The sequence below is a fragment of the Carassius carassius genome, chromosome 11 (assembly GCF_963082965.1).
Source record: "Carassius carassius chromosome 11, fCarCar2.1, whole genome shotgun sequence".
Taxonomy (NCBI): Eukaryota; Metazoa; Chordata; class Actinopteri; order Cypriniformes; family Cyprinidae; genus Carassius; species Carassius carassius.
Window position 1 is genome coordinate 29,498,722 of NC_081765.1, and position 22,851 is coordinate 29,521,572.

The 22,851-nt window shown below is 35.6% G+C and overlaps 1 protein-coding gene across 1 annotated transcript in view; it reads left to right on the forward strand.

The window, feature by feature from the left end:
- The window catches only part of adarb1b (adenosine deaminase RNA specific B1b), a 139,487-nt gene that overhangs the window by 33,741 nt on the left and 82,895 nt on the right, over positions 1-22,851 (forward strand). Inside the window, exon 2 of the mRNA XM_059562484.1 lies at positions 14,520-14,601. The gene's annotated coding sequence lies outside the window, so the exon portion shown is untranslated. The remainder of the gene's footprint in view (positions 1-14,519; positions 14,602-22,851) is intronic.

Here is a 22,851-nt window from a genome sequence, read left to right on the forward strand (position 1 = left end):
GAATTGCTTGGGCAAATGCAGCGTTCCATGTCAAGAAAGGCGCAACTCCAGGGATAAGTGTGTGTGTGTTTGTGTGTGTGACTTCTGAAGCCAATGATATGTCATCCACTTATTCTGCTTATGTTACTTCGATAAGTTAAAACTTACTACTCTATAATTAATCCTGAATGAAATTCATAGTTGTTTGTTCAAGCGGAACAACTCGGCCTGTCAATCCAGACATGCACGGTGAAGTACAAATGTTTCCAAAGAACAATAAGGCTTTAGTGTTCTTTGGCCAGGAAATTTTTCAGGACTTTGCTTTAGCCGTTTCTGCTGCTGCACTGGAAGAGAGCAGTCAGTCAATATTTAATTTAATGTTTTATTGAGATCAATATAACACATTGACATCTCTGAGAGATTTTGTCTGTTGAATGGCTAGCAGGTGGAGGCTCAATAGACGCAATGCGTGATGGACTGATCCAAAGTCGTTTAATAAAGCGTCTTTCATCTGGCTTTACTTTAGTACGACTGGGGATGGTTTTCATCTTGGCCAAGTCGTTGAAATTAAGTTCTGCCATCATGAACTGATTAAGTAAAGCAGTAATAATACTTGCATGTCCTCCTGAGCTTAAATAAGAGTTACAGCCTCAGTTTGTTCATTACGGTGCACTGTGGCGGGAAAAGGTTATGCCTGCTTCCATTCTCATCCAATTCTTTGCTGCTTTGTTTGAGTATAGAGGCCTCTGTGAGTGTCATGGCCGCCCGTCTCCATTTGTGGGTCATTATGGAAGATGTTGCATTTGATAATGGTTGTCCTGCCTTATGTGTTATGGAGCATTTCATATTCAGAATCCCTGAGGGTAAATGGACTTGGATATAGTAACAGCCCGTGGTGCTCTGCATTAAGAATCTCTCTCCTTTCATCCTGAAGGGGGATGGGAGAAAACGAGAAATGGAGCACTGTCCTGGTTTTTAGCAGATTGCTGGCTGCCGGCAGCATTGACGTCTTTAGCTGTGGGTTGTGGTGGGATGATGGACTTTCTGGGCAAGAGGAGAACAGGGCAGGGCCTGTGTGTATGAGCTGCTGGAGTTACCCTGCATCTTGTTGCTAGCACTTAGACAAAGATCATAGTGATTTAACTGTGATGGATGCTTCTAAGAGTCTTCAAGAGTGTTAAAAATAATAAGTAGGGTTTCTTATTTAAGCTACACTGTTTTTAAAATGTAGTAATTTCATTCAAATAAGTTCAGTGATTTGATTCAAGCTCTCCGTTCAGTTTCCAAATCTGGTCTCTGCAGTGGTCCTTTAAAATGTATAAAATGTTTTGTGTGTGTGTTGGAACACATCTATGCTGTTTATTTGTAATTGTTAGTGAAATGTATCCGCATGAGTGCCCATATTATGCCATTTTTAAGGTTCCTAATGTTGTTTCTGAGTCTCCTACAATAGGTTTACATACATGCAAGGTTTTTTTTTTTTCAGTGATTCTTAAAGAATTCATTCGAAGCAGTTCTAAGATTCAGTCTCTCTAAGCCCCTCCTTTCTGTGAGACTACTCTGCCCTGATTGGCCGGATGTCCCAGTCTGTTGTGATTTGGTCTACTGCGTACAACTTGTGTCAGAAACGATACAGCCATTGCCTCAGTTCTGTATTTTGAATGCTTGATAGAAAACATAAACATCTATTATTTATCATACTTACAGGTTGTGATTCAGTGGAGCCAGCTGGTCCAAATAAACTGGGTACTGATCCATCTTTCAATAGTTGAGCTCCCCAAGATTACAGAAGAAACCTTCAGAAAATGACGCGAACACAGAAAAACATTGGGGTTGTACTGCTGTGAATTTAAACCACTGATTCTCTGCAGTCTCAACTTTCGGAAATGGAAATTAAACAAATGTTCTTTCACAGCATCTTCTTGACATGGTGTTAACAACACAAACAGGCTACAGTTTTTGAGTCAGGGTCAAGTTGTTCACTGCTGATCAATAGTGGTCGACCGATATTGTTTTTTGACAGCTGATGCCGATTCCGATATCTTGGAAAGCAGGGGGCCGATAAAAGGCCGATATGATTATTTTAAATTATTATTATTAATATTTAAGAAATTTGAAATCATTTGATGGAATGGATAAAAAAATAAATGTGTAAAATAAACACTTTAGATGACAAAGTATTTTCCACAAATAAATAAATTTTTAATAAAATAAAATTAAAAAGGAAGTTAACTGTAGCAAACATAGCACTAAGTATTCTGGGAAGTTTGTGTTTATTGGAAATCATATTTTTCAAATACAGAAAGGGTAACATTCATTTTACATACAACACAGTGAAAATGACAATAATTAATAGTGGGAAAATGCATAAAGGGAAGCATTAATTGAAATCACAAGTTTAAAGTTTAAAGCATTCAATTCAATTCAAGTATATTTGTATAGCGCTTTTTACAATACAAATCATTACAAAGCAACTTTACAGAAAATTACGTTTCTACAATATTTAGTAGTAGCTTATAAGTGGTGACTGTCAGTTTGTGCGAGTATGACAGGATTTTTCAGAAAAATTAATACAAGATGTAGTCAGCCAGACAATGAACATTATTAACAGCAATTATTATATGATGCAGTCACACTTGTAGCAATATTTGTTAGTTCTGTTTGTTGATTCAGGGTTAGCATCATCTGAGGTCCTCTGAGGGGTCAGCAATTCACACAGACTGACCGTCACAGAGAACACGTGATCATGCTGGATAAAAATGCACAATTCACAAGATCTCACAGCTGGATTCAAATGAGTTTGCAAGGTTTGTGAAATTAAATGTTCATTAGTCATTCAAAGATTTGTTAAAATTATATAAATGCATATTTGCTTAATGTTGACACCAAACAAGAAAGTATTATTATGTTTGCTTTTCTATTACTAATAATATAAAAGCAATCTTTATATTACTTTTTGTATACATGAATTCCTTTGTTTAACCATTATATCTGATTATTAGACAGACTTCTATCTGTATTAGACAGAACTGTTAACAATGACAGTAAACAAGAGAGAGAGTGAGCACTGTGCTCAGGCATTACCGCTCTCTGTGGCGCCACATCGAACACATCGGACCAGCAGAAATACTTATCGTCCGATGCCGATATTTGTATGTGTTATTATGTGTTTTATATTTATATTCTTAAATATAAAATTTATATTCTTAATTTTGTTCCTTAGATTGAAAGATTCACCATTTTATACCATTTCAGAGCAAAAACATAAGTATCAAGAAATTTAATAAAATGCATGGTTTAAATATATCGCGTCCATATTGCGTATTCATCCAAGGCGATAATGAAGGCGATATTGTGTAGCTTGTTAGTGATCTACGGCTCAATCTATTAAATGCCACTCCATTTAAAAGCAGGTGATGGCGATTTAGCGCTAATCACAGAACCAGATTTACTGAGTAGATGCGCATGATCATATTGTTAGATATATCGCCCAGCCCTAAAATATATACATGCATCTCGTTCATGTCCGGTTTCTTTGCACCAACTAATCAGCCAGGATTGACATTTTCATTTGATTATTAATAGTGCTAATGTAAAATCTTTTGCAATTGTGCTCTTTCGTATATTGGAGAGTGTTGAGTCAACTTTGGGTGTCTCCCTTGTTATGCAGAACAAAATCAGCTCTGCTGTGTATAGCAAAACAGAGCCAGATTCCTGTCCTCACTTGTCTTGTCTTGATTTTCCAGATGATCATTAAAATGACAGATATCTTATCAGGAATGTGTTAGTTGATTTATAGTTTTTTTTTTTTTTTATGCATTCACTCATAGGCAGGTTGTCACGAAAATTGTGTAGAGCTTTGTAAAATTAGATTTGCGTAATATATGTGGAACTTTCTGTACTGCTTTCTGCTGCCAGCAAGGTGTTATTTACACTTGGTCACTTCTTCACTTCTGTATGTCTAAACTCAATAATTTTAAACGCTACAGCGGTTTAAACATCACAACTTTATAATGTACAGCAGTGGTCGGCAACAGGGTGATTTTGATAGCGGCTGGTTTTAAAATAGATCTGTCATGACAGCAACAATTCCTTACAATCAAAATATGTGAGCAGAACAGAGCATGGAGTGGAGCGGTGTGATTTTGACTGGAACTAGGGTGGGGTTTTTTTTGTAATTATTGTATTTTTTTATATTTATAAAGTGTCATGGTTTCATTCGCTCCAAGAGCTCCACCACCGCTCCATCACGAGTAAAATTCATGCCAACGACCTGTAATATAACTGCATATTTAGCAAGAATTCACATGTTAAACATATTTAGCTAACTTGATAGAGAAGGATCACTCAAATCAGAATGTAAAGGCTATGATGACGGCAATGGACATGAGCGGGAAGTTATAGTTCTCAAGGAATTTCAAAGAAAGTTCCTTCTATACTGAATATTTTCAGCTGAAAGCGTGATTTAAACAAGAACTACAACATTTATTCACATGCAGTCATTCTCTCAATAATGCATTCAAAAATTTTATCTGACAGTGCTACTTCATCTGTATCAGATTTCAAATGAGCAGACATCTGTAAGAAATGCATTGATCCGTAGGTAAAATAACTGACAAAACCGTACTGTCATTTTCATCGCAAACAAAATTTGCAATGCAAAAAGCAGCAATTTTACCATTTTATTAGCTTGTCATGTCATAGGAAAAAAGTTTGCACACTAGGGTTCCAATAAGCCACTTTGAAACATTTTTTTTTTATTATTATTATTTTTTAAATATATTATGATCATATATTATGATCAGAACTGTGATATTTCAACCAAACTTAGATACTTTAGATGCGGAGTGAAGTCTGTCACAGGCAATTCTAGTTGCATTTTTCATCAATTAATTTCTTAAATTATCCTTTGACTATGTCCTGCCCCGCTATCTAGTCGTGTAATTTTTTTTGGGCCCGATGCCAATCTCACTTGCCGACCCCTGATGTACAGTATAAATAAGGAATACTTGCAGATTTTCTAAAAATGTCATTTAACAGTGTTATTAATTTATTATTATTTCTAAAGATGAACTTTACAGTTAAATGTTAGATGACAGTAAAAGTTGTCTAAACTGATATATGGTACCAATATCCAGTATTGTGGAGAAAGCTGTCTGAGCTGTCTATTGTGGAGAAAGCTGTCAGTGTTAGTGCCTTCCAAGTTGCGTTTGAGATAGATGGAAATCCGGGTACAGGGGCGTCACTAGGCCCTTTTTAGGGGGGCTTCAGCCAAGGTGTGTGTCGTGTGTGTGTGCATTTATTGATATTACATCTGCATCGGTGCAGTTCTTTGTCATAAAAGCATTGCAGTTTACATAATGTAATGTTACTGGAGCATTGGGAGCACACGGGACGGCTCAGTTTCTCATCCAATACCAATACGTTTCACTGCGTTCACCTTCAGCCCTTGTGTGATAGTTGTTTTTTATTCCTACAAAAATGAAGTGATTAACACCCATGAAAACATACTTTAGATTCAGAAAACGATCATGATTTATTTTCATTTACTTTTTAAAATTACAGACATATTATGTATTTTGACATTACATTATGCAGCCATGCACAGAAATGATTAAAGACACACATCATTGTCTGAAAGCACTAGATGGCCCAGAGAGAGAATGTGGAGTTATTTTGTTTTGTATTATTAAATATAGTTTTGTATTAAGTAATAATGAATCAGGAGGAGTGTCATGATACATAAATTAGAGTAAGCGTAGAGTAAAGGGATTTTTGATTTTCTTGATTTATACTATTTATACTAGATTTGTACTTGATTTATAGAAGTGGCAAATTGATAATTCATGTTGTTATTTTTAATAAATAGAAATAAATAAAACAGATTAATCATATTGCCAATAGACAATTACATTAATACATGGTTTGTCTATATTCTTAATGAATATTAGCTGGTTAGTTAAAATACTTAAAATGACATCAATTTTCATGGGGTGACTTTATGAATATCCAGCCGTATTGTTGATTATAAAGGCTAAAAAGCTAAAAACTAAAATAATTTATATTTCATTGTAGATGGATATACGAAATTTTTTCTTGTCGTGTGGGAGTAGGTCTGCAAATGAGCAACAGTCAGGTGAGAATAGAACGTAGACAGCCTCTTACACACACAATACCACTGTGTTCCCAAGATTCATTTCAGTCATTGAACCCTGACATTGTTTTAATTGTCTGCCAATTTCCCTGTACATTTTATAAGAAAAAGCAGTGGTATCGTCAAAGGAAAAAATTCCTATCTGAGGTTTGTATGTGAGCATAGAAATGCAAACAATAAAATGTTGTGTTTGTACTGGAAACATGTGTGCGTGTGTTTGTACAGTGAATGAATCAGGAGGTCTTCATTGTAAAAAAAAAAAAAAAAAAAAATCGACAATCCCTATTTTCTAGTGGTCACATCCAATAATTATTTTTTTATTACAGTGTTGTATATGGCTCAGTCAGTACTCCTACTCCCATATATGAAATACAGGGAATACAATGGAATAGTGAATTGCAGTAAGGTTAGTAGCATACCACCCTACCCTAATAGTCAAATAATATTTTTTAATTATACCCTTATTGGGGGCTAAGCCCCCCTAAAATCTAAATCCTAGAATCGCCCCTGTCCGGGTACCCAAACTATTAGCATTAATATTGTTATACTATTATTTAATATAATTTTTTTTTATAATTGATAGAGTGGTAGTAGTTTCTATATTTCTTCTTAATTTCTAAATTTAGAGCCAGTCAAGTCCACAGAATCTGTCTGACCTTCTCATAGTTTAAGGAGATTTTTAGATGTGAAATAGCAGCTCAAAGAAGTGCAGGTTTCCAAAAAATAGAACTGAGCCACGTGGAAGACAGGACTTTTGAGAAGATCCAGATCATCTAGAGTCATGTCCGCTGTCTGAACTCCCAGTGCGAAGGTAGATCAGCACCAGATTACGCTGATGCTTTTCATTTATTCAAAATGTGCCATGCTGGAATAGTGAGTACTGCTTCAGGCAGCCCTGGATGCAGTATAAGTGAATCGTTATGTGAGAAGAGGGCCTCTTGTTTGCAGCACAGCACATGCTATCGACACCAACAGCACAACTCTGCAATCCATTTACAACACCGGACCCCATCGCTCCCACTTTAGGTCAGATTTTAGTTGTTCAGTGGTGAAGGCTCGTAGATTACACCATGAATTCATTCATCTGCTGATGTCAAGGATGGTAAGCTCTGCCTGGACAGTGAGACTGCAGTAATGTCCATCACTGGAGCAGCAGGGATGGTCTCTATAAACATATACTAGAAACAGCATAGCAGTCAAGCCCAGGCCGGAGAATCAATGGAGTTGCAGACTGCAAATGATGGGCTCTTAAGGGATGAGATGCTTATTCAGATGATCTGCGGTAATGAGTTTGTGAGCGTTTCTGTTGTGTTGAGTCACTGATAGGCCAAGACCTCATTTTTCTCTCTCACACTGACAGCGATTGAATAGCCTAAATTGGTGTCATTAGTGTCTCACAGTCTGCACTTGCATTGGTAGTTGCTGCTCATTTCCATAAAGTTAAGAAAATGACTGACTTTTGGCTAATTTGTCAGTGAGTCACTATTCATTAATTAGTAAATGTATTAATTTATTAATTTATTAATAGTTTACTAATAGTTAATAATATAGTTAATTTGATAATATTATTTGACAATATTAAAATAGTTTTTAGTTATTTCAGTAGCAGCAGTATTTTTTTCTTATTAAAATATTAATTTATGTATGTTTGCATGTACAGTATGTATGAATCTATTTATGTATTTATGTAAGTGTTTTATGACAGACTGTTATTGTTTGATGGGTGCCTTTGTTATTGTTTTTAACGTTTGAAGGTTCCATAGGCAGCTTAAATGGCTGCTTGGAAGCACACTGCATTGTGGTCATAGATAATTTACTAGAATAGCTTGTTATGTTTGCGTAATGTAACTGATCCTTAGCAATATGTAATTTGCTGCCACTCTAAAGGAGGGATTAAAACTGACTGCTTGTCTCGGTAGGGTTCATTCTGAGTGCCATGCTTAACGTAATTGCACGTTATCACGCAAAAGAAGTTTAGAGGAACCACCTCTATTCCTCTGCCACCTTTTTCCTTAAAGAGAATAATACGTCACATTCAAACAAAACACCAGTGTTTCTTTTTAGTCATTTCCATTTCACAGTTGGAAGCTTGCTGCCCTGTTGTCTACAAATGTGGAGCCTTTCTGAACGAGACACTGGCTAATCACTTTTTCTTTACAAATGATGTTTAGAATCCATTTGACTGTGATCAGACTGATTTACTCGGTGTGATGCCATTTTGCTTTTATATATGGGTTTATTTATTTGTTGTTTTGTTCTATTTATTTATTTGTTCACTGATTAGTTTTATTTGTTTGTTTTAATTTATAAATTATTTATTGGTTTATATTTTTATTTGCGTGTTGTTTTGATTGTTTGTGACTTTATTTATTTATTTTATGTATTTATTTATTTAGATTTAACCTTTTTATGTATTATTTTTATTATAATTGTTTACATTTGTTTGATTTATTAAATGTTATTTATTGATGCTAATTTTATTTAGCTATTATATTATTAGTAGTAGTCATCTGTTCGTTGATTCTTTCAGTCTTTGTACATGATTACATTTATTTGATTTGATTTTAATTTATGTTTTTGCTGTTAAGCCAGGGTGGCATGAGAGGGTTTCATTTAGTCAGAAAACTGAGGGTGGAGCTTAAGTGGCTAATTTCCTTCCTTCTGGAAGCTTCTTCGTTTAGGTTTATTATCTTCAGAAATTAAGTTCTCCTAATACTTAATATCACCCTGTTTGCCTTTACATCAATAAATAACATTTAAATCAAACAAAAGTAAACAATTATAATAAAAATAATAGATAAAAAGGTTAAATGCAAAATAAATAAATAAATAAATAAAATGATAAATAAAGTGACAATCAAAACCACAGAGTTATCCAAATCACACAGCTTTAGCTCCCTTTCTATGTGAAATCCTCAGTCCCACACATCTTGGCATGTGTCTTTTTAATAAATCACTTTAGGTCCCTTTAATGACATTATCTTGTTAAATCAGACTCATGTTTACTTCAGTGTGGAGTTTGTCAGATCTTTTTAAGACCCCCATTCCTGGTGGTACATTATCGCTCCCCCTGCTGATTAACAGGTTCAGACTTTTCGCTGAAGCCAATTTGGGTGACAGAGCTGTTACTTGATCCTCCCCAAAATAGAGACAGCCTGAGCGAGATGAATTTTAATTAAGCCTATGCTCAATTAGACGCCACAAATGGCCGCCTTGGCACGAATATGAAATTGCCCTCAGCCTCATAGATCATCAGCTACAACAATCAGAATTGATCTTCCTCATTACCAAAGGTTCAGGCACAGATCAAAGGCTTGATGCTTCTCAAACAGTCATCAGCACTCAGTGAATCCAAGCCGTTGTCCCCCAGCCATGATGTCATTGATTACCCATTCCATCCGCGGGAAAAAAGACAAATGCATTAGCAGCATGCAGGGGGACCATTTACATCTGACTGAAATATAATTTTGACAGTGAGATCCTGTCAGATTTCCCCTTGCAATTGTGGCGGCCCAGCCGAAACTGTCCCCCTGGCTCCGGGCCTGCAGCTCTGGGAAAATTTGAGTGCACTCCTGCAGAATTCAATATGACATGCTGGAAATAATGGGCTCCTGTCACCCAGATATCCATCAGACAGCCCTAGACCCTTGTAGACATTCATGTGCAATAAATAATAAATCATGTTTGGACGATATTAATAAGGTCGCTTGAGAGATGGCCATTGATTTGGTGACTGCACGGTTTTCTAGCTGGAGTAGAGTGCTGACGTCTCAGAGTGCCGCTACAGAAAAAAAAAAACAGATTTCTTTACAGGTTTTAGGTGCTTTGAAACAGATGACTGTTTGTTACCTTTAAAGGGTTAGTTCACTTACAAATGAAAATGTCACCATTTAATCACCCTCACGCTGTTTCACACCTGTATGATTTTTTTTCTATTTTGGAAGAATGTTCCTAAAACTTTTTTTGCAGTTGCTATGAATGAGGACTGGTAGTCGCAAACAAATCAATCAATCAATAATAATAATAATTAATAATAAATAAATAAATAATGTGTGTGTGTATTATTATAAAAATAGTTTGTACAGCTCATTTTAATACAGCTCAAAAAGACTGATGTTATATTTTTTTTTAACAAACCCCTCTGTAAAAACCTTCAGAATTTAGATAGGAAGTGGAGATTTTTGAGAAAACTTTTTGAAATTAACATCTACATATGCTAATAGATACTGTGCAATAAAATAAACACTTAAATTACATTTAGGATATTTTCTTTCCACTAGTCTGAAACGACGCATTATGAAAAGCCAAATAGCACAGAATCTCATAGTTGACCTGTGTGTGTCTGTATTGCCTTCTCTTAAAAGGATCATTAGCAGATAAAGGCATTACTTGTTTAAATGCAAATTGCCAACGGTGTTTACGTTAATGAGGAGGACGATGATGATGATCTTTTCACAGTGCCACATGAGAGAGCGTGGTAATTGTGTGAGCTGTTTTAGTATGCAGAGGCAGTGATGCTGTGGACCTCGTTGTTTCCTTTAAGCAGGCGACTGCAGGCTGTGTTTCTGCTGAGTCGGCTACTCTTCTTTGGTGGTTTAGGACTCATTAGGCCTGTAACAGCTCAATTCTGTCTTCTCTACAAAGCTGTACTGACATCGCCCATATTTTACCTCCTGAAATGCATCACACAATTGATGCCTGTTGGGTTAAGAAGCTAACTGACTGACATCGACCCTTTTTTTTGTTGATGGAGTTGGTCGAATCTGAAGCAGATTTTGCTGTTGTTTTAACAATAAGGGACTGGAAACCACACAAGCACACATAGTTCATTTTTATTTCTGGGAAAACATTTTTAATACATCTGCTGTACTTAGAGTGCATTTGACTGCAGGAGTATTTATATTATCAGATATTTATTCGGTCAGGCGGGAACTAAATTGCACAATCTCATGCATTCCTGTGTAAGACCGGAAAAACTGCTGATTCGCTGGATGTTATTAGCAATTTATTTAATTTTTTTTGTTATGAAGCATGCAGAGTATTTCAGGACGAAAGCACATTCTGCTGAGCTGATGTGAATGGCAGACTCTGTGGTTTTTAGGACAGACTGACCACACGGGTGAATACAGTGTCAGTGCTGACCACAGTCTGAGATTACTCTGCTACTGCTCTCAAATGTCTAAAAGGGATGCTAAAGGTAGAAACTCTGGTGAAATGTGCCCCATGTTAACTTAGATGGAGTTGAGTAGGTCTGGGTAATTTACTATTTCAAATTTAAAGGAATAGTTCACCCAGAAATGGACATTCTGTTATCACATCCATTATTCGCTTGCTGAGAAGTATTGGGCAGTAATTTGGGAAGGGCAGCTGCTAAACCAATTCTTTCCTTTCTCAGTTGACGTTTTCACAAAAAGTTGTCTATGTGGAAAACCAAGCCTTTTAAGTTTAGCTTCGCTATGTTGCATAACACTTCACACTCAGGATAACATTATTAATACAACTGGTTGTGCTTTTTGGATAGGGGTGCGCAATTCACGGGCGGACTGTGACCAAAAAGTAGCCCTGGACTTTCTTGCCCACAGCAGCTCACCACATCATAACGCAAACGCCCCTGTTTTGAAGTCATTTATTAATTTAATATTTAAGTAAACAGTTTGGGGATTTTAAAGGGTTAGTTCACCCAGATAGCAAAATTATGTAATTAATAACTTACCCTCATGTTGTTTCAAACCCGTAAGACCTCCGTTTATCAGTTTAAGATATTTTAGATTTAGTCCAAGAGCTCTCAGTCCCTCCATTGATGCTGTGTGTACGGTATACTGTCCATGTCCAGAAAGGTAAGAAAAACATCATCAAAGTAGTCCATGTGACATCAGAGGGTCAGTTAGAATTTCTTGAACCATCGAAAATACATTTTGGTCCAAAAATAGCAAAAACAACGACTTTATTCAGCTTTGTCTTCTCTTCCGTGTCTGTTGTGTGAGAGAGTTCAAAACAAAGCAGTTTGTGATATCCGGTTCTCAAACGAATCATTCAGTTCACCAAATCGAACTGAATCGTTTTAAACGGTTCACATCTCTAATAAGCATTAATCCACAAATGACTTAAGCTGTTAACTTTTTTAATGTGGCTGACACTCCCTCTGAGTTCAAACAAACCAATATCCCGGAGTAATGCATGCACTCAAACAGTACACTGACTGAACTGCTGTGAAGAGAGAACTGAAGATGAACACCGAGCCGAGCCAGTGTGATATTAAATCACATTTAACAGCTTTTAAATTTTTTAATGGGTGTTTTCAATGGGAAGGTAAAAAATAAAGAACATGGTACTCATTTTATTATTGTTTTCTTTTTAACTATAATTTTATATAAGTATAATTTTATATTATTTGTTATTTAAATAAATATGATTATTATAGTGCTATTTTAGCAGCATTGAAATCTGTTTGTCTACAAACCGTTTGGTTCAAATTAAAACAATATTTTTCCTCAATATTGCCTAGCTCTAGTTTTGCTATTAAACTGCCACACAACTGGTCATATAATAGATCTTAATTTAAGAAAAAACATCCGCTAGTGAAAAAGAGCAGGTAATAAAAGGCATCGGATGGAAGTTATGTTTCTGAAAGGAGGTATATTTACAGTCTCCATACACCTGTCTTTCTTTTCCCTAAGCTGCCTAATTGAAGTATGTTGTCACTCTCCTTTGGCGGGATATGCTTCCTATTTTTAGACCTCGATTTCAGGGCGGCTGTGATGTCATCTATTTTGAAACCTCTATTGAATTTTCTTTCCTTAGCACTCTGTATTTATGATAAAGAGGGGCAGTCACTCTTTTGACAGCATTTCTTTATGACGCAGATGCTCAGGGTGAAGCCGTTTTCACTATGAACTACAGTCAGGGGCCTTTAAAGATTGCAGTCTGCTTTGTAAAACACTATCTCATGCCGAGAAGTCCATTGCCAGGAAGAACTCAACCTTGATGCTTATGCAGTGACATCAGTGAGATAAAATGATCAAAACATGCCCTATTTAGTGCCACTTGAAAGATGCCACCTGATGTTTCTGTAAGTCTGCTTGATAAGAAGTCCTGTGCTAGATGATGTTTCAATTTGAATTTAAAGATTAATATAATATAATCAAGAAACCAACGTCACCACCTCGTCAATGCACACAGGCACGCACGCATGCACACACACACACGTTTGTTTTTGTGAAAAGTGGGGACATCCCATAGGTGTAATGGTTTTTATACTGTACAAACTGTATATTGTATCGCCCTTCACCAACCCTAACCCTCACAGGAAACTTTGTGCATTTTTACTTTCTCAAAAAAAAACCTCATTCTGTATGGTTTATAAGCGTTTTGTAAAATGGGGACATGGGTTATGTCCTCATAAGTCACCCTCTCCTTGTAATAGCTGTGTCATACCCATGTCATTATACAGAGTTGTGTCCTGATATGTCACAAAAACAAGAGCACACACACACACACACATACTGCATATACATACATGCATACGTACACACACACAATAGCTGTTTTCCTGAAAATAATGCATGTGTGTGAGTCTTGAAATATAAATCGTTTGTAACATTGTAAATATCTTCAGTGTAATTTGTGATCACTTTAGTGCATCCTTGTTAAATTAAACTATTATTATTATTTTAAACCTTATTCACCCTAAAATTCAGAATGGTAGTTTTACATGGTCTCCACAAAAATATGAAGCAGCATGTGATCGTGTGACACTGAAGAAAATTCAGCTTTTCTGTCACTGGAATAATTTGATTTGAAAAGATATTCAAATAAAAATCAGCTATTTTAAATTGTAATAATATTTATCAATAATATGTGTTTTGGAGCATTTAAAACAAAAACAAAAAATTTGTGATTTTAAAAAACATAAAGTAAATGCAGCTTTCAAAAACATTTAGAAATTAACAAACAAACTTTTAAATGCTATAGTATGTATACCTGTGTGTCTGTAATGTCATGTCATCTTGTATATACTATGTGTGTGTGTGTGTGTGAGTGTGTGCATGTATATGTATGTATGTGTATATATATATATATATATATATTGTGTGTGTGTGCATATATATATATATATATATAATATATATAGTGTGTGTGTGTGTGTGTGTCTTTACTTGTAAGGAATAACTGAAGCTTACTTATAGCTTCCCCAGGGGTCTTTAAACAGTGATTTTTAAGTGTAAATAAAGAATACAATGTGTGACATCTGAGTTTGAGGGAATTTCTCCATTTATGGTGCTCATTTCTCTCATGAGACCTCTCAGTTTTGATTTGCTCTTAGGATCAGGATCGGAGAGAACCACTTTAGCTTTGGCCTGATGTTTTATTCCCATTTGTGTTTCAGGAGGAAGTGGAGACTCACAGCAGGAAGAGCTTGTTCAAGGCTGTAAGAGATTGGAGCAACATCCGCTGCTTTTTAATAGCAGGTAAGTGAATATGCAGTGAAACGCGCTCAAACACAGAGGTTGTTCACATGCAGTGAAATGAAAAAAGATAGAAGACTGATGGTAGGATGCAGCAAATTAAAACTTGTGCAAACAAACTGTTGCTTTGTGCCTGTTGCTGATATGTAGGGTTTCTCCAAGGGCTTTATCAGAACTGCAGGCACAAGTGCTTAGTGATATACTATATGTATATGTATATGACCATTGCAGTGATGTAACAGTTGAGAGACTGTTAAGGCAGATTTATCAGTGTCTGCTGACCTCAGCTAAATTTCTGTGAATCTATTCAGAATATTTGTTTTGTTTAATGTAATTCATGAATCATTGACATTATGGTTCAGTTGTTTGAAGAAGTCCTTGTGTGGCATATTCGGTAAGATTATGCAATCTCTTTTGCTCACCAGGTTACATTTACTTGTTAAAAAAATGCAGTAAAAACAATATTTTAATTACAATTTTATAAAATGGTTTTCTAGTTTAGTTTTTTTTTATTCTGTGTAATTTATTTCTGAACTCAGCAAAGCTAAATTTTCAGCAGTCATTGCTCCAGTTTTCAGTGCCATGCATTCCTTCAGAAATCATTCTAATATGCTATTTTCCTGCTCAAGAAACATTTCTTATTATAAATGTTAAAAACAGTTTTGCTGCTTAATAGTTTTTGTGGAAATCACACTTTTTTGGATTATTTTTTATTAATTTCTTAAAGACATTTGAATGGTATTAAATATGCTATAATAATAATAATAATCTTTATTTATTATATATTATGTTCAGATAAAGTAATACCCTGGTTTTTCTTTTTGGGAATACATCAACCAGTCACAGTAGGTTCTCTGATTTAAATTGTGGAACAGCAATGGAAAATTACATTTAATTCTCCTGGTAATATGACCCAGCTTTTTAAGAATTTAAGAGTTTCATTAATTTATTTAACAAAGGGGATATGAATATAGCCTTTGTAAAAGGTTTCCATGACTTGCCAGAAGAGACATACGGCAGTCTCAGAGATGAAATTACACAGGCATGGATTAATTTACCTCTCACTTTTCAACTCTGATGATGTGCGTTAAGTTCTGTTATTGACGCCAGTTACCATTCAGACCTTATAAACTTTAAGGCTGGATAATGACACTGATTTACCTAATTTATGTTAGTTTGATAAAACTGCGGGTCTTACATTTTCTTAAATTCTTAAAGTCTGAAATTTAGTTGAGGACAGAAAGTCTTAAATGGTACAAGAAATTCTTAATTATGATTTCAAGAGGTCTTAAATTTGGGGATGGAAAGACAAAAACTGCTATTATAGCTTAATGTGAGGATTAAACTTCAAAAGCTGCTGTGTGGCTTTGTGTACTGCTGTTGCCAGGGAAACGCTATATTTCAGCCATTCCATAAGTGCCACCTGCTGGCAGAGAATGAATTTACATTTTTAATAAGCCGGTCTGCTGTTTTTGTTCAGACCAATGTGAAAATGTGACACACATTTTTACACCGCAAACGCACAGTGTTGTAAATGTGAACTGGTGGATTAATAAAATAATACAATATAAAAATCTAAACAATTAAGACAGTAAAATACATTTATATGTTATTTAATTAATATAATGATTGATTTAGTCATTCTTGTTTAAACTAATACAGTAATTGATTATTTTGACTCTAGGCTGAAAAGTGAAGTTTATTATTTTATTTAAAAAAAAAATGTTTTTGTGAAAACCTGTATCTGAACTGTAAATCATGCGTTTTATAGTCATTTTACAGTTTATTATCATAGACATTGCCTTACCCCACTCATTTTATTTTCTGCAGGTCTTAAAATCTTAAATTTGAGCTTAAAAATCCTGCAGATACCCTGTAAAATGGCTTGCTTTGTTTAGTGTTATATAACCACTGTTCATGCACTTTTTACCTTCACATTTGCATAAATCTGTTACAGGACAGCATATTTCCAGATTTGGAGTATGTATCATATTAAAAAGCTGCCGGGAAAAAGTTACTCGATTTATTTTCGATGAGATATTGGAACGGTCACAATATTTATAGTGGGCACAATCCTGTGCAACTGATTGTAACAGGATTACTGGACACACGCTACAAATATTTAGCACATTTTTTTCACATGCACTAAAACGCTTGGATTAACAGATCAATCCTGGGATGTTAAGAATCAATACCGGATTATACAAAAAAACAAAGAAAAAAGAAAAGTAATACACTTTCATTAGCTGCACACTTGAAAGCGGTTTAGCATTTAATATGTCCTCTCAGGTCTTACATCATTTCTCTGCTATTTTAAGGCGATTAATAGAGCAGGGGCTTTTCGTTCCTTCTGTCAAAGTCAAAACCGGAGCTGATTTTATTATGATTCACTCTGCATCTCACCAAGAAGCCTGTCAGCGTTCAGAGTGTTCATTCGGGCTGATGGAACGGCTTTTTAAAGCTTGCATTGTTTGAGAGCCGTTTCTACAGTCTCTGCGCTTGTTGCAGAGGCTTAACAAACCTTGGGGCTTTGCATGTCCCTTGTGAAAAGAGCCTCTTGTTTTTAGAAGTAAGCCATCTAAAGACATGGGTGCCTGGGGTCTGGAGCCTTCTGTGATTCCGGGCCCTTCGTGGATTCTTTCATTTGCTTCGAGGAATTAAGAGTCTTACAAAACGACAGCCTTAAGACTGCGACGGGGGCTCATGGGAGCAGCGGGGTGGAGAGAGCAGATGAGCACCTGCTCGCTGCCGCTCTGCAGGTGATGCCAGAGAGACGCTTTGCAGGGAAGAGACTGCAGGCAAGCTGAGATCTCTCATCAAGGGCATTCATTCTCTACCACTAAATAAGATTAATGAAAGTGTCTAATCTGTCTCTTTTTTTCTGTCTCATTCTCACCGTCCCATACACAGGTGTGTGGTGTAACTAAAACTGTGTGTATCATGGTATGAGTCATTTTATGTCACAGCAGCCGTTATTTTCAATTAAAATTCCTCAAAAAGATTGATTTATTGAATTAATCTCATAGTAATGCATATGAATGAAATATTTTACACAAATCATCTTATTTTATTAGCTTCTAATTATAGATTGTATATATTGGGGACCATATTGGGTATTAAATTAATATTTAAATATTGAGTTAATATTTAATAACACCAATAACACTGTTTTCCTTTCTTATTTTATTTTATAAATGAAATATTGTCCAGATTTTTTTCTTTTTCTAGCTATTTATTATCTGGAACATACTGGACAAAAATCAGCTGACCTTTTTTTTTTTTTTTTTTTTTTTTTCGTCGTCTAATTTATGTTTAACTATTTCCAACTCTAAATTGGTGGATGAGCCACAAAAGTAGCCAATAGTAAATAACCAAATGTCAGTTAAATTCTTCATCAGTATGCAGTGACTACAAACACATTTTGCCTTACAGAAGTGTTCTGTCTTCTATTTTTGTTTGGGTTCCATCCCGCTCTTTATTTACTTTGTTTCTTCACATTGTTTTCGAATTGACACTTGTTTTTTTAATATGTATTATTGACAAGAATCTGCACTGAACCTTTTAAAATAACTGTCCCATGCTGACGTGTAAATGTCCAGAGTAAGTCAAAGATGCACAGACTTTTCTATCCTGGGTTTCAATCCTGTTCCACATCTAATAAGGCTAACTTTTTTTTGCTTAAGTCTGAGTTTTGTGCAACTTACTTAGCTGTGGTGTGACTGCATATTGATCGGAGATGAGTATACAGTAGTCCCTCCCTGTAGACCTTATTATAAATCTATGCCCTGCTTTCCAAAATTCTCATCAAAGAGCTTTTGGAGGAAGTTCTGGCCAGACTCCTAATGATCCGATACCTGGATCAGAGCCAGACCACTATAGAAAGCAACAGTGTGGTTCAGGATTTTTATATCCTAACCATTTTATTCGTAGAGAAAGTATGTCGTTCTCGTTCTCGCTTTGCGAACCAAGACTGCTGAAAAAGTGTGCACTCACTGTTTGGCTCTTATTGATGTTTGTGTAGTCACCCACAGATCCTCTCCTTGCTTACCAGTCGCTGACATCAATATAGTGTCAGTCGTCCTGTTCGCTGCCCTCCTGCTCCTCCTCTCCGCTGATAGAGAGATGCAGGACTGCAGTGCAGCGTCATGCATTTTGACATTACAAATGCAGATCTGGAACTTCTGCAGCTGCTAACCAAATCGAAAAGAGATGAATCTCCTTGTGCCGGTGTCCTTTTTTTTTTTGTAGAACAGCAATATATCTTTTCACAGCGATATTAAAATCTCTCTTTTATTTCATATGTGGGTAGTGAGGCGTTAAATTCTATAATGGTACAGTACTTTATATATGTCAGAACCGGCAGTGTCGAATAAAGCATTCATCGATCATTTTCATGCGGAAACGGCTTCTCGCTGTGCGATACAGGTTGAGACTAGAAGGGGGCTGCAGGTCTTCATGGTCTTGTCTCAATCTGAGCAAGACTTTTTAAATCACTTCTTGTTTCGCTCTGTGCACAGGCTTGAAATAAGATGAACAGAGTTCCTTTTAGCACAGATGTGTTAAAACATTTGTAGACTGCAAACATCCGTTTCTTTTTTTTTTTTTCAGAGTGATTGCCGTTTTCTGTTAAAATAAACAAAACTTTAAAAATAAGCATTTCAGCTAAGAATATGTGACCCTAGACCACAAAACTAGTCATAAGGGTCAATTTTTTTTTAAAAATTGAGATTTATGCATAATCTAGAAGCTATAAATAAGCTTTCCATTGATGTATGGTTTGTTAGGATCTCACTATATTTGGCAGAGATGCAACTATTTGAAAATCTGGAATTTGAGGGTGCAAAAAAATCTAAATATTGAGAAAATCCCCTTTGAAGTTGTCCAGGTGAATTCTTAGCAATGCATATTACTAATCAAAAATTAAGTTTTAATATATTTACAGAAGGAAATTTACAAAAAAATATCTTCATGGAGCATGACCTTTACTTAATATCATAATGACTTTTGGCATAAAAGAAAAATCAATAATTTGTACCAATGTCACAATGTATTTTTGGCTATTGCTACAAATAGTGTAGTGTCTACAGTGACTTAAAACTGCTTTTGTGGTCCAGGTTCACATATAGTTTATATATGCTATTTATTAATGTCATTTTACTAATATCACTTTCAGTTATTTAAAAAAACATAAATATGTAATTTAAAAACAAATATGAAACTGTATTTATGTGTGTATACATATATTTAAAATATATTACTAAATAAATTAATATTTATTCATTTATTTATTTACTAATTATATAATATTATGTATAGCTGCCTCTCTCTGTGTATATTAGTAAGTAAATAAATAAAATTATATATTAGTGAATATTTATTTACTAACAAATATTCTGGATATCACAATTTTATTTAAATTAAATGATAAATTATAAATGTAATTTATTTGATCTTTTATTCAGTGATATTTTTTATTTAAATGAATAAATATATATTTAATAAATAACTGAAACTGATATCCTAAAAGTACCAGTTTGATTATTAGAAGTATCAGTGAAATTGTACTATTTTCTATTATTTTGAATAATAGTAAATTGATCAAAACTGAAAATAACACAAATAAAGTATTTGAATGTCAAAAAAAGCCCAAACTGTCTTTGAATTATATTGAACAAACTGTCTTCAAAACTATAGCTGATAAATAAGCAGTACAGTGTCGGAGTCACATGATCAAAAGAAGCTTTGAACTTGATTCTCTGTTCTTTATAAATTATTTTCATTGGCGTAGATGGATATGCAAACTGGGTGGCCAATATTTGTCTGCAGCATAAGTTACTCTGTTTAATTGTCTGAATTGCAGCCATGCTGACATTCTGCTGCAAAAATGAGTGGTGTGATAAAATGATGGAATTAAATGATGTCTTTTTCCTTTAGCATCATTTATTTTCATTATGGGCGTGACACATGGGAAGTCTCTGGGTTCAGTCTGGGTCCTGTGGGAGCGGGGACGTGGAGTTTGACTTCATTATTGAATTTGCTGTCAATATAAATAAGTGCAGAGAAATCTAACGGCAGCTGATGTCCTATGGTCTCCCATAACACAAATCAGAGCTGAAGCCCCGGAGGTTTGGATCTGTCCTGATAACGCTTCACCTCTGCAGACTCGTCAATAGTGCCAATTATGTAGATGTGTGTGATTTTTGTCATGTGGCCCTGGTGGTGCATGGAAAACCCAATACATGTCCTCTCTGTGATGTTAACCATCTGAGGGCCTCCATTTTAATCTAAAGTTTGCCAGATAGTCCTCCATTTGTTGTTTAAGACCTTTGACAGAGCTTTAACAAAACTCTAGAAGATCCCATATCAAAAAAGTGTGGATTTTGGGAAAGTTGTTCTTGTTGAATCGGTTGCTGTAATCACATTTTTTTCTGTTTGGCTGAGAAGTCGCGTGATGTCAATGATATTGCAGATCTTTACCGGGGGAGCATGGTGTTATCTGGAATATTCAGTGCAGATGTGTTTGATGACATGAACACTATCGCTTTCTGAGGCGGTGGTATCTGATCTGCTTGTGTCGGAGGAGCTGAATCTGTGCTGCGGTAGACTGGCTGATTGGGATCCAGAGCGCTGCATTTTCATGAAAATTAGAATATCACAAAAACAACATGCCGATAATTAAAAAAATCTGCACTTCTGGAGAAATGAGCAGAAAATAGCAATGAAAGTATAAGTTGTATCCACTGGGAAAGCCACTCTGGCTCTTTTATTAATAAATGACTTGTGGTTTAGAAGTATTCAGTCACATGACTTCATGAGTTCATGGACATCTGTTCTTATAGAAGATTGGATAGGAAAGATGCTCAGGTGCAACATGCTCGTGTCACTAGTGCAAACCCGCTGGTTTCACATCTGTGCACTAAATGAAATCAGCATGTTTTTTGATGCTTTATAGGGTTATGGGGCACATATGTGTGCTGGTATGGGGCTAGAGAAGGGCTGTTATGACCCAGAGCTGTTTAGACTGTCCTCTGACCCACAATGCCGTCAGCCTGTGAATCAGCCCTTTCCTGGCTGGTGGGCAGACCCTACGTGGCATCAAACATAAAATATCAAAGCTGCAGGTCCACAGAAGTCATTTCCACTGAGCTGAGAAAAGATCCCGGCCGTGTCTCCTAAGGGCCTGAAGATGTTCACTCAAACCGATGCTAGGGTTCCGTTCTGAATTATGTAAATCAAACCGTTCCTCTTCCAAATCGACTTTGATTTGAATCATATTTTAGCACTTTATCGTTAGTAGCAGCAGCAGTTGTAGTAATTAACTACTAATAATAGTAATATTTTTTTATCACCATTTTTTTGGTTGTTTTTGTTTGTTTATTTACCCTCCACATTAGCCTGTCAGACTTTCATGTATGCACACAGTTTTTATGAAGTTAGATATCTCCGAATAGCTCTAAATTAACTTCTCCTCCATTAAATCGGCCGTGCAAATGAACAGCTGTTTTGTTCACGCCATTGCTTTGCAGAATCGCATCAGATTGTTAATGCTCATGCTTGCCTGTTTGTAATCAGTAACGCCTTTATATAAGCTGCATAGCAATGCATTCTGCTGCAGTGATTTCATCAGACCGTTTGGCAGTGAGATTAGATGTTGGAGGAAACTGTTGGTGTAATGAGAGAAGGAGCTGTCCGTGTCCGTGTCCTCTCTGCACCTGCAGCCTGTAGGGATTCAGCATCAGCATGCTGGAGATACGACAGTCTTATGAGCTGGGTTCCTGTTTCTCATTCACTGTTTTTGTGGGGGTTTTCACAGCAGTTTATTTGGAGTTAGTTGAAAGATAAAGCACTTTGGAAAAGCTGTCTATTTCTCGTATGTTTCTGACACTCAGGTGCAATTGTTTGTCTGGGCTGGTATGTTTAAGATTAAAGTCGATACTATCAGTTTTCTTTCCTGTCTTGAAACATTTCTTATTCAAACGGAAAATTGGGGAGATAACGGGACTCTGTTTTTTTTTTTTTTTTTTTTTTTTGTCTTTTGTTTTTGTTCAGCCAGTAGCCTTTAATTTGACAACACTTTTGTGCCGGTCACTTCCATCACATCCAATTGTTGGTTGAGAAAGAAATTAAGTATGAGCATTAGCACAAACAAAAATGCACAGATAAATGTTTTTTTGCCAATATTTATTTAATTACTTACTTAAATATTAATTTCTTTACATATTTATATACTTATATGTATGTGCATATGCACAT